General features: G+C 54.9%; 1 non-coding gene across 1 annotated transcript; it reads left to right on the plus strand.

The window, feature by feature from the left end:
- Positions 1-12043: 12043 nt before the first annotated feature.
- Positions 12044-12169, plus strand: LOC129403078 (small nucleolar RNA SNORA40). Its single transcript, XR_008629061.1, has one exon. It is a non-coding gene; the product is annotated as a small nucleolar RNA SNORA40 (small nucleolar RNA).
- The last annotated feature ends 5309 nt before the right edge of the window (positions 12170-17478 follow it).

Below are 17478 nucleotides of genomic sequence, written 5' to 3' on the forward strand. Positions count from 1 at the left end.
ATTTAAACTTGTTTGTTTTTGGCCACTCCTCATGGTGCTCAGGGGCTGCGCCCAGCACAGTGCTTGAGGCTCACCCCAGGGCATTTGAGCCACTAGCTGATGTTGGGAACCCCACCCAGGCTTCCCACATGCAAAGCGCATGCTCCTGCCCACAACTGTCTCCCTGGCCCCTACTCAATGCTTTTTAATAGTTTATAAAGGAAATTTGAGGGCTGGAGCAATAACACAGCAGGTAGGACACTTGCCTTGCATGTGAACGACCCAGGTTCAATCCCCATTCAGTTATAAGGTGCCCCGAGCCCGTTTAGGGTGATGCCTGGTGCAGAGCTGGGGGTTAGCCCCAAGCACTGCCAGGAGTGTCCCCCTCCCCAAAAATATTTAAAAAGAAAATAAATTCTCCCTTTCCTGCCCCAAATCATAAAAATCATCTCCTCTTGGTTTCTTTTATTCAAATGACATTTTCCCCCTTATGACATGATAAATACAGATTTTTTAAAAAAACAGAGGGAAAATACAAAAAAGTACATAAAGCCAAGGAGAAGAAATATTACCTACCAACTCACACCCAAAAATAACTGCTGTGGGAATGTGGGGATTCACAGGCCACAGAAACAGAGACAAAGACAGGGACAGAGACAGACATGGCGTCTCACTCAGTCCTTCTCAAGGTCATGCCAGCAGGGACCAGGTCCTCGAGGTCATGCCACCCAGGGCATCTGGCTACGTCGTGAGCAGTTCTGAGATTTCAGTTTAGTGATGTTTCATTGTTTTTTCTTTCTTCCTGATGTTTTTCTTTTATTTTATTGGGTTTGGGAACCACGCCAGGAAGTGTCCGAGGCTGACTCCTGGCTCTGTGCTCAGGGGTCACTCCTGATGGTGCTTGAAGACCATATGCAATTTGTGGGGTCAAACCCAAGTAGGCTGCATGCACCCCCTACCTTAACCCCATCTTGCATCCTGCCCACTTTTTGGTGATGAAGTTTCGTTGCTTTTTTTGTTCACTTGGGTTGTTTACCTTTTGTTGGGTGCGCATCTGCTGGTGTGGCACCCACACCCTCCCTCGACTTCGCCGGGACCTCCGTAAGTGTGCCCTGTGGGGTGGGGGGGACAGGAGAGCCCTGCACTCAGGGGGCTCCGCAGGGGACTGCTGGGGACCTCCTTCCTTCCCTCCAGGGCCACTCCAGGGCAGGGTTTCCAGCCTTGGAGAAGGTGGAGTCAGGGGGGCGTGGGAGAGGGCCACGCCGGGGCTCCTGGCAGCCGGGGGTCCCAGGAAGAAGCTGGTCCAGGCCCCACCAGAGTGCTTCTCTTTCTCACTTCGAGCAGATCCCAGAGGCAAACAGCCGTGGGGTGGCCTGGAGCTCCTTACAGTGGGTTCATGACTCTCCGTGTGGCCTCCGCAAGTCTCTGGGCTGGGGCCTCAGGACCCTCCCTGGGCCTCAGAACCCCTTCCCGGGAGCTCAGGACCCTCACCTGGGCCTCAGGACCCCTCCTGGGAGCTCAGGGCCCCTGACCTGGACTGGAGACAGAGGCCGGAGGGGCTGCGGGCTCTGGCCGGCCGCACCCCTGACCATTGCTGCCGTTTCTCCGTCCCGTGGCCTCTGGGATTATAGCACGACACGGGGACGCGGGCACCACCTAATTGATTGCATTATTCTCCTGGGCCCAGGGTGCAGGGAACCACCGGGCGGGCGCGACTTCCCAGCCTGGGGACTCGGATTTGGGGCGGCCCCGCAGGGCGCCATGCCCGCGGCGGCCAGCAGGTGGTGCTGTCTCAGAGCGAATCGCCCGAGGCCGGCGGTCCCTGGACAGTCCGAGGCTCCCGGCGTCCTCGCACCTGTTCCCGGCGGCCTCTCCAGGACCCCCAGGGCCCACCCGCCGTCCCGCGGCCAGAGCAGAGCCAGACTCAGGCCCAGCCACGTGCATCGTGGGGAGACGCTGCTCCTGGCCCGTGGCCGCGGCTGTTGAGGGGACAGACGCCCCCGCAGAAGGACTCAGGGGATCCCGTGTCCAGCTGCCGAGCACCAGGGGAACGGGGAGGCCCTGGGTCGCAGGGGAGGGGGACGCAGGCCCCCCACCCCTTAGCCGGCCCTAACCGGTTCTCCACAGCCCTTACCAAGAAGGGTAGGTGCGAGTGGGGAGACTGAGGCACGCGGGGCGCCTCTCTCTGGGGGCTCCCCACTTCCTTCCTCCCGGGGGCTGGGGCTGGGGGCCCCAGTACATAATCAGAGCAGCTGAGGCCCAGGCTGGTCTCATCCTGGGAAGCCCCTGCCCCGCTTCCACATAGGCCACATGAGTGTGAGCGCCCAGCGCCCTGGCGACCGGCTCAGGGCCAGGGGCCTCCCCTCCCCCTCTGCGCCCGTCTATGGCCCGGCCCTCACTCCTGGGGCTGGCACCGGGGCCTTACTGCTGCCCGCCAGGGTGGTGTCAGAGCTGAGGCACTGGGTCTTCCCAGGGTCGGGGCTGCGCAGGCCTCTTGCCCCTTGGGACCCATGGCAGTGGATGACCTTGGTTGGTGACCTCTGAGGGCCGCAAGGGTGAGCGCGGCCGGAGCTGCAGGCCCTCCTCTGCCCAGCACCAGGCGTCATGGGGTCTGGGGGAACCAAGTGGGGTGCAGACTTGGCAGGACCGTGGGCCTTTGGGTCCAGAAAGACCCGGAGCTGCCTCCTGTCCCTCCCCACCCCCAGCACCCTGCGAGCGAGCGCCAGGCCCCCGAATGGGTCTCCGCCCCCAGCTGGAAGAGGAAGCAGAGAAGCGTGCAGGGAGACCGGGCGCGACGCCCCCGCCTTACCAGGGAGAGGCCACGTGGGCTGTCCTGGAACCCGGGCACAGGCGCACCTGCGAAGCCCCTGCCCCCCCCTGCCCTCGGCGCTGGCCCCGGGAGGAACCTGATGCCATCCAAAGCCTGGAACAATCCGGAGGGACAGAATTCCCCAGGGGCAGAAGTGGCCATGGAGGGATGGGGGAGGCAGGGCCTGGTTGCCAGGCAACCAGCTTCCTCTGTTGCCAGGGTGACCGTGCCATGGGCGGAAGGCCGTGTGCAGAGCCACGCAATGCGTCTCCAGCACCAGCTGGCAGCAGCCACCCTCCCCGCGGGCTCCCCCACGGCACTCGGCCTCCCGCGCACGACCCAGGCACCGAGACAGGCCTGCTGGCCTGCCCTTGTCCGCGCAGCCCCCAGGCCCCGCACAGGAGCCCCTGGCTCAGCCCTCCAGCTGGCCGCCCTTGTTGGGGTCACTGCCCTCTGCAGGAGGGGGCCAGGGAGAAGAGCCAGCTGCCTGGCCAGGCGCTCTGCAGGGCCACTGGCCGCTGGTGATTGAATAAGTCAGAGAAGTGCTCACTCATTCATTCACTCACTCACTCATTCATTCATTCACTTGTTCATTCACTCATTCACTCATTCATTCACTCATTCATTCACTCACTCATTCATTCACTTGTTCATTCACTCATTCATTCACTCATTCATTCCCTTGTTCATTCACTCATTCATTCACTTGCTCATTCACTCATTCATTGGACAGACATCCAGCCAAGCCCTGAAGCCTGGGGCACCAGGCCCAACAGAGCCTGCAGCTCAGCCCAGCAGGGAAGCCAGGAGTCCGGGGGATGGGGGGGTGGGGAGGGGGGCTCTGGAGGGGGAGCTAGTGGAAGCCACGTGCCTCCACAGCTCGGGGAGGCTGGGGACGTCCCCCAGATGTTCGTGCTCTGACTCGAGGGTCCACGAGCCTTGCCTTCGGCTGCAAGTGTTGGCAGATGGGCCAGGGGAGGCTCTGGAGGGGCGGGCGGCTCTGGGGGCCTGGACCCCCGGGCAGTGCAAAGCACACTGATGGCTGCTCTGTGGTGAGGGGCCGTGGGGGGAGGGTGTCGAGAGGGAAGGGGCCGCAAAGCCAGGAACACAGCGGCTCCCGCAGAGGAAAGTGATGCCAGCTCCTGCCGGGGCCCGACGTCGGGCTGACCACACACTCCCTATGTACGCTGTTGCTTTGGTTTGGGGCACGCTGTGGGGCGCTCAGGGCTCACTCCTGCCTCTGCACCGAGAGGTCACTCCTGGCGGGGCTCGGGGACCAAATCGGGTTCCAGGGGTTGAACCCTAGAGGATCCCATCATGGCAAGCACCCGCCCAGCGCCGGGCCAGCCCCCACATCTTTCTAGTTTAACCCACTAGATACTGGAACTTCTGACTGCCTGAACTTCGGGAGTAGATGTGTGCCATGTGTGTGCCATGTATGTGTTGTACGTGTGCCGTCTGTGCCATGTTTGTCCTGTGTGTGCCATGTGTGTATCATGCTTCTACCATGTATGTACATGTGTGTGCTATGTATGTACCATGTACATTTTGGCAGGCTGTGTGTGCTATGTATGTTGGGGGCATTGTGTGCCATGTATGTGCTGTATGAGCCATGCACGTGCCATGTGTATTCTGTGTGTACCATGTATGTGCCATAAGTGCCGTGTATGCTGTGTGTACCATGTGTGCCATGTGTGCTACGTGTGTTGTGTGTGCTGTCTGTGCTATGTGTGCCCCATGTGTGTGTCATGTATGCATGTGTGTACTGTGTGTGCCATGTGTGTAATGTATGTGCCATGTATGTGCCATGTATGTGCTGTGTGTTGGGGCCATGTGTATGCCATGTGTGGCCTTATGTGGCCACGTGTGTGCCGTGTGTGTGTCTGTGCCGTGTGTGTGTGTGTGTGTGTGTGTGTGTATCAGGGGGCCATGTATGCCACATCTGTGCTGGGGGTTATTCTCTATTGGGTGTGGCGCAGTTCCGGGCAGGGTTCAGGGAATTCACAAGTCACTCTTGGCAACGCTTTAGTCAATAGGACTTGGTGTTCAGAGCTCAGGCCAGTATGTGGCTTGAGGGGACCCTCAGGGTCACCCCAGTGAAGGAACTTGGGGTTCACCCCGACCCCGGGAATCTCCTTGCCAATGTGGCTTCTCCCCGGAGCCAAGACTGGCCACGGCCCGGGAGCCCCTCGAACCCTGAGCTCTCCAGGGTCTCCAGTGAGCCCCCCGTAGGAGGGGACACCCTAGAAGCTTCTCCACTCCCCTCTCAGACCCCCCCACAGGCCCCAGCTCGGTGGGACGGTCCCTGCGGGCAGACGCTGAGCTGGGGGAGCAGGGGGTGGACTGGCCGGCCGCAGCCCCTGTCCCTGGCCTGAGGCTGCCCAGAGGAAGGCGAGTGGGGCCGGGGCTGACCCGGTCCAGGCCAGGGCGGGGAGCCCAGCAGACCCCTGGGCCTCGGGTGTAACAGCCCCATCCCGGGCGGGAGGGAGCCAGTGTCCCCGGGCGCGGTGCCCTGGGCAGTGCCGGGGCTGGCAGCTGGGGAGGCCTGGAGCAGCCTCTGGGGGCAACCAGCCCCCGGGCAGGGCACAGAGACGGTGCACAGAGGGAGGCCGCTGCTGCCCCCTCCGGCTGGACGCTCGTCCCGAGGGAGCCCTGCGGGCTGGAGGGGCCGCCGGGACCCAATGGCGGGTCAGTGAGCTGAGCCCGGGGGAGGAAAGACGATGCGGAGAATCCGCCCCCTCCCGTGGATGCACCCTGGGGGTCAGGGGGTGCCCACGCCTGACGCATCTGTGGTGGGTGAAGCCGCCCCTCGCCTGTGCCCCGCCCCCCTGCTGGGAGCGCCCACTCTCTAAGCAGGGCCTGAGGGGAGGAGATCCCCTCACTGCTCTCCAGGGTCTTGTGTGTTTTGCAGGAGAAAAGGGGTGACCCCCACCCCCCCCCACTGCACCGTCCTTGTCAGGGGCTGAGGGGAGCAGGCTGGAGCCGGAGAGCCTCAAAGCAAATCTCAGCCTTGCTGTGTGACCTCGTGAACGTGGATTCCCTCTCTGAGCTCCAGGGACTGGCCCAGCTGAACCCCCCGCCCCCCAACCCCGGTGCTATGAGTTGTGAGGACCAGTCGTTTGTGGTTTCGGTGCTTCAGGCCCAGGAGGCTCTCTGGGGGGGTGGGGGGTCTCATGGCCACAGCGCCCCAGAGGCGCGGGGACAACTCTGTCCCTTTCCGGCTGCGGGTCAGAGCGGGGAGAGGCCCATCGACAGCCACTCAGAGGTGGCCGGGCTGTTTCTCGGGGGCCAGGGGGTGTCTGGTGAAGGAAGAGGGGCCACAGCAGGAGGAGGCTCGAGAGTCGGGGGTTGGGGGCTCTCACCCCCGCCCCGGGTTCAGAGTCTTTGCCGATGACCCAGAGCTCAAGCATGAGGCCCGGGGTCCCGGCCCAACCCCGCTGGGCCTGAGCACGGGGGCCGCGCTGGTCTGGACCCTGCACTCCGCGGGCGTGGCCCTTATCCAAACAAGTCGCAACATTCCAGTCATCTTTCTCAAAGGGGGGCTCCGGGGCAGCCCGCACAGGAGTCGCGTGATCGGGGACCCCCGTGCACGGACACAGTGACTGTGCGGCTGCATGTCGGCGACTTTAAGCTGCCAGACCCTGGGAGACACCAAATGTGGGCTTAGCCTGGGGGGGCCACTGGGTGCCTGCGTGGGCAGTGCCAATGTGGGGTGGGGGACGCTCTCTGAGGGGAGTTGGGGGAGCCCCAGGGCCTGGCCTGAGGTCAAACCTGCCAGCCCGCGCGAGTGCGGGAAGGGTAGATGAGTTGTGGGGTCCCTCCTCGTCCAGCCGGGGTCTCCCCGGAGAATGAGCACTGGCTGTGAGGGCGGGAGGTGGCCCAGCCTCATCTAAGAGCCTGTGTTTGCTTTGTCCTGTTCCACCCCGCTGGCCACGTGGGTGCATGTGTGTGGACGTGTGTACCCACTTACATGTGTGTTGAGCATGCATTTGTGTGAGACGTGTGTGTGCATATATGTGTGTGCAAATATACACAGGCGAGCATGTGTAAATAAGTGTATACACGTGTGTGAGCATGTGTGCACGTGTGCATGTGCATATGTGTGTTCCTGTGTGCATTGTGTGTGAGAGGTGGTAGTGCATGCATGTGTATGCGAGTGCATACATGTGTGCATGTGTGTGAATATGTGTGTATACATGAGTGTACATGTGCACACTGTGCACGTGTGTGCATTGTGTGTGAGCATGTGTGTGTGCATGTCATGACAGGAGACACGCAGCTGTGCAGAGGTGGGTGAGCCGGCCGCAGCTGTGGCCCAAGTCGGCAAGGGAGGGTCTTGGGGAACGCACGCCCCTCCCTCTGAGGGCCTCACCTGGGGCCCGGGCATCCCCCCAAGCCAGAAGGCCCAGCACAGCAGCTCCCGCCCCATTTCTGGAGCTGAAAGAACTGACAGAGGGCGGAGGAAGCAGCCCGGTGGCGACAGGTGGTGAGGGGTTTCTGTCCTTGGTCATTTTCCTCCGTTTCCCAGCGGTACATTGAGCCCCAGAGACGCTGCCCCACTGCGGCTGCCCAGGGCGCCTCCTGGGATGTAGTTCCAGATTCCACCACCAGAGGGCAGAGCGGCCGCGTCCTTCTTCAGAACCTCAGGCTTCAAAGCAGCTGGTTCCTGCAAAGGGCAAAGGGAAGGCTCAGACACGCACGCGCACACACAGCACACGCCACACACGTACACACACCGCACACACCGTATAAATGCTCACACCACACATGCACAAACACTCGACATACACGCACACACACCACACACAAACACACCACAACATGCAAACACGTACATTCCACACACACGAAAACACATGCATATACCACACATATCACACACACCACACACAAACACACTACAGTACACAACACGTACATTCCGCATACGCACACATGCAAACATGTGCATACAACACACACTTGTGCACATACCACATATGCATACACACACCATGCGCATGCACACCCCACCACATGTACTCATACTCTACACACGCACACACATAGGCACACACGCGCCACATGCCTGCACACCACATATGTGCATACCACACATGCACACACCCATGCTCATGCACACACATACATATGCCACACACTGCACACTAGGCACACATGCACACACATGAAAACACATGACACACATGAAGATACATACACACACTGCACACATACATGTGCTCACACATTCACAAACACATGCATACACAACACTGCACACATACATGCATATGCAGACACCACACAAATGCACACATACACACATGCACATATATGTATGCACACTATGCACACAGCATACCTACCACAGACACCACACCCATGCTTACACATACATGCACACGCAGACCACTCACACACAGTGTACACACATACCACGCACACATTATACTGACCACATGCAGACCACATAACTCGTGCACACACCACATAGACCACATGCATGTGTGCACAAACACAGGGTACACACACATACACATGTAGATGTGCATACACATTCACTCCACATACATTTGCACAGACAACACATGCACACTGACCACACACATGCACGCACATGTACACAGACACCAAACAGACCACACATGCACACTCATATATCATACACACATGCACCACAAGACCACACACACATGGGCATATGCACAAATGCAGCACACACCACAGAGACCAGCACATACATGCCCGGACCTTACTGAGGCGCAGGCATACACACAACACAGCTGTCAGTCTCAGACCCAAGCCTGAGGCGGCCACAGGCTCAGCCCTCAGGGCCCCGGGCTGCGGGGAAGTGACAGGAGGGGTGACAGGAGGGGACCCGCTGGGCCGGGCTGGCTGGAGGCTGCTCCTGAGGGGCCAGGAGCAGAAGGGTCAGGACACAGGCCAGGAGGACTGAGCTGCAGGCTCCTCCGGACCTCCTGGATTCCCTCCCCCCTCCCTCCCCCCCTTCCCTCCCTCCCTCCCTCCCTCCCTCCCTCCCTCCTCCCCTTCTCACCTCCTCCACTCCTTCCCCCTCCTCTCCTCCCTCCACCCCTCCTTTCCTCCTACTGCTCTCTTCCCCGCTCCCCTCCTCCCCTCCTCTCCTCTCTCCCCTCTCTGGTGCCTCCAGCCCACTTTTCAGGGGAGCGCAGGGTTGGAGGCCTCTGACTCTGGAGGGACCAGCCAGATGACTGGGGTGGGGGCCACCCGTGCTGGTCTGCCCTGCTGTGGGGCTGCATCAATGCGCTCTGCCTGTCCCAGAGTCCACTCAGGGCCCCCTCGCTCCAGGGTCAGAGCCAGGGGAGCCAGCTGCGGGGTCCCGTAGGGATGGGGGCCCCAGGACAGTGCGGGGTCCCGTAGGGATGGGGGCCTCAGGACAGTGCAGGATCCCGTAGGGATGGGGGCCCCAGGACAGTGTGGGGTCCCGTAGGGATGGGGGCCCCAGGACAGTGTGGGGTCCCGTAGGGATGGGGCTCAGAGGACAGTGTGGGGTCCCGTAGGGATGGGGCTCAGAGGACAGTGTGGGGTCCCGTAGGGATGGGGCTCAGAGGACAGTGTGGGGTCCCGTAGGGATGGGGCTCAGAGGACAGTGTGGGGTCCCGTAGGGAACGGGCCTGGAGGACTCTCGAGCTCTCAGTCCTGCTGGCCTGGGAGTTGGGCGGCCCCTCCCATGCATCTCGGCTTCCCCGAGCCCCGGAGGGTACAGTGGGGGGGCTGCGCGTGCCAGCTGGGCCGCTCCCGCACCTGACGTCCATCTGCCACACAGTCCTGGGGCAGCACCTGCGCTCTCTCCCCGTCCAGATGGTCCCTCTCCCTTCCTCCCCTCTGCCCGCGCCCTGGCCCCGTCTCCAGCCTCACTTGGAGCAAGGGCCTGGGGCAAAGCCAACATCACCTCCGGCGCCTTCTCCTTCCGCGTGGGGATTGTGGGGTTGCCATGGAGACCCCGGCTGGCCCACCTTACCCAGCTTCCCACGGTTGGGGCAGGGGAGAATAGACAGACACCAGAGAGAGAGAGAGCACATGCATGCACACGCGTGCACACTCGTATACATGCATGTGCACTTGTATACATGCCCACGTGCACTTATATGTCTGCTTGCTTGTACACATCCATGTACACCCAGGTGCATGTACACATGCACACTTGCACTTACATACATGTGCACACACAAATGTATGTACATTCACATGTGCACACACTTACTTACATACACATATACATGCACACGCGCATGCATGCGCCCTTGTGCTTGTACAGATGCGTGTGCCCTCACATACATGTGCACGTAGTCTCTTTTGGAGCAGACAACGAGAACGGGCCGTGTGGCAGCTGCTGGGCAGGGCTAAGAGCTGAGACGAGTGTGGATGTGCAGGGTCCGAGTCTGCGTGAGGGAGCCTGTTCGGTGGCCTCTGGAGGGACAGCATCCCTGTGCTTGTGGACACGGGGTGCTCAGAGTGCAGTCCCTCACTCTGTGTAGCGGGGAGTGGTGAGCACGCTGTTCTGAGCTGGCCCTGCTCCCTCCACCCTGGGCGGCCCCCTGTGTACCCAGCTCCTACCCGGTGGCTGCAGGGGTGGGCCTGGGTGGGGAGGGGGGCTGGGGAGGGCCCACAGATGCCCGCAGTGTTGCTAGGAAAGGCTGGCGTCAGGTGGCACGTGCACCCAGCCCTGCCACCTTCTTGGGCCCGCACACATGGACGGGATGTGCTCCCGGCAAGAGCCTCTCCGGGTTAAGTCCGACCCCTGCCGGAGCGACTCTCCCCTTCACCAAAGAGATTTGGAAAAAGTTCCCAGGTTCCCTCGTTGAGCTTGAATTTCTGATTTAAAAAAATAAGCTGAAGAATTTTTAGTACAGATGAGTCCCAAATGCTGCATACACTATACTTAGACTAGAGAGGGAATCACTTGAAGTTAAACTTTAACTTGGTATCCTGAATGTTTATTTGCTAAATTTGGCAACCCAAGACTGGAAACCCAAAGACACAAAGAGGTTGGAAGTAAGAGAATTTAAAATATATATTTGGGGGTCGGAGAGATGGTTCAAAGGGTTGGAGCATTTGTCTTGCATTTGGAGCCCTGGGTTTGACCCTTGAGACCACATAATCTCCTGAGCACTGCCTGGAGTCACCCCCAAGCACCAAGACAGGCATGTTCCCTGAGCACCACTGCACGATATATATATATACATATATACACACATATATATACATATATACACATATATGTACCTGCAATTTTACTCGAAATGAAGCTGGGCTGGTATTCCAAAATCAGACAAAAGTTGTTATCAGATGAAAAAAGACATTATTCATAAAACTATTAATTCTTCAAGAAGGTACAATTGTGGGGCTGGAGCAATAGCACAGTGGGTAGGGCATTTGTCTTGCACACGGTCAACCCAGGTTTGATTCCCAGCATCCCATATGGTCACCCAAGCACCACCAGGAGTAATTCCTGAGTGCATGAGCCAGGAGTAACCCCTGTGCATTGCTGGGTGTGACCCCCCCCAAAAAATAAGGTACAGTTGTGTTTGATTTGGGGGGGTTGTTTTGTTTGGGGCTAGAGCAATAGCACAGTGGTAGAGCATTTGCCTTGCATGTGGCTGACCCGGGTTCGATTCCTCCGCCCTTCTCAGAGAGCCTGGCAAGCTACCGAGAGTATCCCACCCGCACAGCAGAGCCTGGCAAGCTCCCCATGGCGTATCCGATATGCCAGAAACAGCAACAACAAGTCTCAAGATGGAGATGATACTGGTGCCCGCTCGAGCAAATTGATGAGCAATGGGATGACAGTGATAGTGTTTTGTTTGGGAATCAAATGCAGCAGGGCCCAAGTATCACGCCTGGAAGTACTTGGGAGACCTTATGTGAAGCTGAGATTTGAACCAGCTCTGTGCTGGGCAAGCACAATTATCATAAACAAATACACACCTAACAGAGTTCCAAAATACATAAAGCGAATATTGACTAATTCACGAGCACCCACAGTTCTAGAGTAGTAGAGAAGATTTTAATGCTCTGCTTCCAACATTGCACAAGGCCACTAGAAATAAAAAGTGTAGAGGGAAAGAGCCCTTTAAGAGAGGGGTGAGTCGAGCAAGCAGGTGTGGAGCGTCCAGCAGCAGGAGAACATGGATGCTTCTTGAGCACACACAGCACGCCTCCAGGTTTGACCGCACACTAGGCCACCTAAAAAGTCCTTGTAAATTAAAAATATATTCATTCAAAATATCTTCCCTCATCTGTGTGGGTGTTTGTCTGACATGTGAACAAGACATTGAGAGAGGTGCAAAAACAAATCCTCTTTTGCAACGCAGAATTCATTGTTCTGTGTGAGTTCTAATACAGATAAAAAGGAACATGAAACAAACAAAAAACCACTTTCCTAACCTCAATGAAATGAAACTAGAAACAACAACAGAAGAAAAGATAGAAGAATGCAAAATATGTGCGAAACTTTTTTTTTTTAGTTTTTGAGGCCACACCCAGCAGCACTCTGGGCTCACTCCTGAGTCTGAGCTGAGGGGTCACTCCTGGCAGGACTTGGGGGCTGTACATGATGTCATTGATCAAGCCCAAGTCAGCCATGTGCAAGGCAAGCACCTGCTGAACTATTGCTCCAGACACTTATTTAATTTAATTTTTTTGTTTTTGGAAAATACATGGAAATTAAGCAACACTGGAACAATAAAAGAAGAGATCACAAAGAAAATGAGAAAATTACAAATACTTCGAAACAAAGTATTTTGCAAACACAACATATCAAAACTTAAAGGATTCACCAAAAGCAGTGCATAGAGGGAACTTTCTACCTGTAAATGCCTACATTATAAAGAAGAAATATTTTCAAATAAATCATCCACTCTACACCTTCAGAAACCTCTAAGCCTAGAGAGTTAGAAAAAGGGGTGAGGTCCTCGCCTGGAACATGGCTGACCCCACTCCATTCCCCAGCACCACAGGGTACCCTGAACTCCACTGGGAGAGAACCTTGAGCACAAAGCTAGGAATAGCCCCTAACATCACCAGGCCTGACTCCCCCCCAAAAAACTTTACAGAAGAGCATACTGAAGACAATGCAAGCAAAAGGAAAGGCAGAGATTAAATAGATGCCAGGGAACAATAGAGAATATCGGTGCAACCAAAAGTTGGTTATTTAAAAAGATAAAACATACAAACCATTATCTCAATTGACTCAGAGTGAAAAATGACTAAAGATGCAAATGACTAAAATAAGAAATGAAATTACCAACTCTACAGAAATGTTTTAAAGATTCTAAGAGGGATTTCAGAGAGTATAGAGGTTATGGCATTTGCCTTGCATGTGACCAAGCCGGATCAACCCAGATGTACCTAGGGCCACCCTGGTAACATCAAGAGTGAGCCCTGAGCACAGCAGGTGTGGCCCGAAATCAGACCAAAAGGACAATAAGAGAATATGAATAGTTCTTTGCCAATAAACCTTGATAGCCTCTAATAAACTAATTCCCAGAAAGACACAACTACCAAAATGAATTCAAAAAGAAACTGGAAATCTAAACTAATGAGAAATCAAGAACCTGGATCAAGAAGGAAAAAAAAAATCTTTCAAGAAAAAAGAGGTTAAACCATGGGACTGGAGAGATAGTGCAGCTGGCCCAGTGCTAGCCGTGCATACGGCCGATCTGGGTTCAATCCCCGGCCCCCCGTATGAGCCTCTGAGCACTGTGCTAGAAGTGGTTCCTGAGTGAAGAGTCAAGAGTGAGCCCTGTGTATCACCAGGAGTGGCCCAAGAAAAAAATAAAATAAAAGTCCAGACCAGATCATTTTACTGAGAAATTCTACCATTCATTTCAAGAAGAATCACCATGAAACATTTCAAAGCCTTCCAGAGAAGAAGACAGAGGAATGTTTGTAATTCATTCCAGCACATACTTAATTCCGAAAAAGATACCCCCAGGAAGAATACGCTAGCCCAGCATCCCTGAGGAACTGGGACATCCTAAATATTCACAGTACTTGTTATTGAATGTGTCTGAGGGAGGGAGCTGTACTATAAATCAGTCTTTTATTGTTACTCTTTAATTAACATTGTTTTCAATGAGTTACTTTGGAAAACTCCCACTCACCAATGCCGGACACCCCTAAGCTCAGACTCGCTCCGTGATTATCTTGAGTTTAGTGCCTTGGGTTGAGTTTGTTTTCTTGAGTTTAGTGGCCGTGAGATCTTTTACACCGGCCTCAGACAGCGATTGTGTCTCAGAGATTTGGGACTATAGAAACACTTAAAATCCACTACCGCCAAGAATACCGACATGGTGCAACTGTGGAATGAACTGTGAGGTGGAATCAGCTCCTCCTTTTATTTCACATTCCCTGTTCTAATGATTGATACATTTTCAAGTCCAGAATGAGGAAGAAGAGTTTCTTAGTGAATTGTTATGGAAAAGTAGGTACTGTCTGCTGAGCAGGACTTTGAGAAGCCTTTTTTATTTTTAACACGCCTGAGTGTATTTATCAACTATTTCACCCATAATGCATTTTCCATCTCATTTCCATCCAGTCCTTTCCATTCCACTTCATTTAATTAAGAGTTTTTCACATATTCTTCTAAACGAGGTTTTAATTTTTTTATTGAGATTGTGTAGCTTAAAATGCTATCAATAATGGTTTCTCATGCACATAACTCCAACACAATAGCAGTCACCGGTGTACCCCTGCCTCTCCCAAGGACCCCAACATACCTCCTGACACCCCTCAACTCAGTGGTGAAATCAGTTCTCCCATTATGTTGTCTTTGGTCCTTTGATGCTCCCTTGCTGTGGATCTTTTTTTTTTTTTTTGGGGGGGGGTCAACCAGTGATGCACAAGGGTTACTCCTGGCTCTGCACTCAGGAATTACTCCTGACAATACTCAGAGGACCATATGGGATGCTGGGAATGGAACCCGGGTTGACCGAGTGCAAGGCAAATGCCCTACCCGCTGTGCTATTGCTCCAGCCCGTTGTGTATCTTTAAGTCCCACATAGGCAAGAGATCATCCTGTATCATCTTATTTCCTTTCTTCTACAGACTTCTCTCAGCATGATACCCTCCAGCCCATCCTTGTCATGAAAAATTTCATGACTTTGTTCTTTCTTTGAGCTGCATAATATTCCATTGTGTATACAGACCACAAATTTGTGATCCACTCATCTATCCTTGGGTATTTGGTTGTTCCCTGTCTTGGCTACTATACCAAGTGTGTCATGAACACGGGTATGCATATATCCTTTCAGGTTAGTGTTTTGTGCTTGGGGAATAGATGCCAAGAAGTGGTATCGCTGGGTCATATGGGGGTTCTATTTCTACTTTTTTCTTTTTGAGAGATATCCATATTGCTCTTCACAGATGCTGACCCAGACGATATTCCCACCAACTGTGGACGAGGTTCCTTTCTCACCACAACCCACCAACACTTCTCCCAGATTTTTTGGTATGTGCCATTCTCACAGTTGTAGATGATATCTCATTGTTTTTATTTACATTTTGAGGGCGAATTATGAGGGCTGATGAGCACTTTTTCATATGCCTGTTGGCCATCCATTTGTTTTCTTTAGTGGAAGTGACTGTTCATCTCCATTAATGAATGGAGTCATTAAATTTTCTGTTGTTGAGTTTGGTGACTCATAAATCTGGAGACTTAACCAAGGACTCTCAGTCCTGTCCCGTAGATCTGCAGGTCTGGCTTTATGCCAGAACCATACAGTTTTGATTACTACAGCTTTGTAGTATAGTTTAAAGTTGGGGCATGTGATGTCTTCCATCTTCTTTGGTTTTCTTAGGATTGCTCTGACTAGTTGTGGGGTCTAATGGTTCCATACAAATTTTAGTAAGGTCAGTTTCATGTCTTTTACAAGTGCCATTGGAATTTTAATGGGTGTCTCATTGGCTCTGTATAGTGCTTGGGGCAGAATGGTCATCTTGGCAATGCTGATTCTTCCAGTTCATAAACAGAAATGTCTTTCCACTTCCTGGTCTCTCTCTCTTCTATCTCTCTGGACGATGAGTTACAGTAGATGTGCAGTGGGTGTAAGGCTCGTACCCTCACGGAGTTAGTTTGGGCACTGCTGTTCCCCGATCTCAGAATCTGTTATTTTCTGCTCAGTGGCCACAGAGATGCGTTTGCCCTGCACTCAGAAACACACACACGGTGGAGAAGTGTGAGTCTCACACAGCTCTAGTATATTCCCTGTCGTATTCCTGGGACCGGGACCCCGGGGAAGCAACAGTGGTCCTGCACAAGGTTCCAGCCCTTTGAGCCAGCTCCCTGGCCCTTCCTTTCACATATTTTTATTAAAACCTTCCACTGACGGGATGACTAAGAATTTTATTTGGGGGGAGCACACCCAGCAGTGCTCAGGGCTCACTCATGACTCTGTGCTCAGGGTTCACTCCTGGCAGTGCTGGGGGACCATTTGAGGTGTCAGGGATGGAACCCAGGCCGACCGCTCACACCTACCCACTGTACTGTATCTCCCTGACCCTGACCGTATCACTGTCGCACTGGCATCCCGTTGCTCATCGATTTGCTTGAGTGGGCACCAGTAACGTCTCCAAGTGAGACTTGTTCTTACTGCTTTTGGCATCTCGAATACGCCACGGGGAGCTTGCCAGGCTCTGCCATGGGGATGAGATATTCTCGGTAGCTTGCCGGGCTCTCCAAGAGGGACAGAGGAATTGAACCTGGGTTGGCCACAGGCAAGGCAAACGCCCTACCCGCTGTGCTATCACTCCAGCCCCAACCCTGACTCTGAAACACCTAAATAGACACACACACACACACACACACACACACACACACACACATTTTCCTGGTCTGCTTTGCTTTTCTGGCCATTCCAGTGATTTCTGTCATGGCAAGATGACACCTGAGAGTCTGTGAGTTGGGGGTGGGGCTGAGAGATGGCACCGCTGTGGTGTCGGGTTCGAGAGGGGTTACTTCTAGCAGAGGCTTTGGTCTCCAGCCCAAGAACCAGGGCAGTCTGAGGTCATGCCCACCTCACTTCTTTCTGGAACCTTCCTGCTGGCCTCGTAGTCACGCTTGCTTGGGTCCCTCTGCACATCCAGCCTGGCTGATGGGTGATGTCCCCCCTCCACTGCCCCATCCCGGGATGGCTGAGCTGCTTCCTTTGTCCTGTCGTCCCGCCCTCCCACCCCAGCGCAGAGGCAGCGCAGGGATAAGCAGAAGGGGTCCAGGGTTAATTGGTGCTGGGGAATTCCTGCAGCCCACCTTGCCTCCTCCCTCTGGGGGGCAGGGCCGCCCCCAGCAGCACCAGCTGGCTCCTGGCACCCAAGTCAGCAGCCCTCTTAGATGCCGAGTGCCCAGCCTGGAGGAGGAGAGAAGAGAGGGGGGTTGGATTAGAAACAGTCGCCGCCTCCTCTGTGCCCGAACCCTGCCCGAGGTGTATCTCACGGGCATCGTTCTTTTCACCAACCTAGCCAGAAAAATCCTATTGAAGTCCTCTTTCTTTATTTTTTTTGTCAGGGATTGAGGGGGAAGTGGGGAGAGGGGTGGGTTACACCCAGCAGTGCTCAGGGATCACCACTGGCAGGGCTTGGGGACCCTTCGGGGTGCTGAGGATAGAACCTGGGTTGGCTGCTTGCCAGGCAAGTGTACTCCCCTCTGTTCCATCTCAAACCCCACTTTGCAG

The sequence above is a fragment of the Sorex araneus genome, chromosome 2 (assembly GCF_027595985.1).
Source record: "Sorex araneus isolate mSorAra2 chromosome 2, mSorAra2.pri, whole genome shotgun sequence".
NCBI lineage: Eukaryota > Metazoa > Chordata > Mammalia > Eulipotyphla > Soricidae > Sorex > Sorex araneus.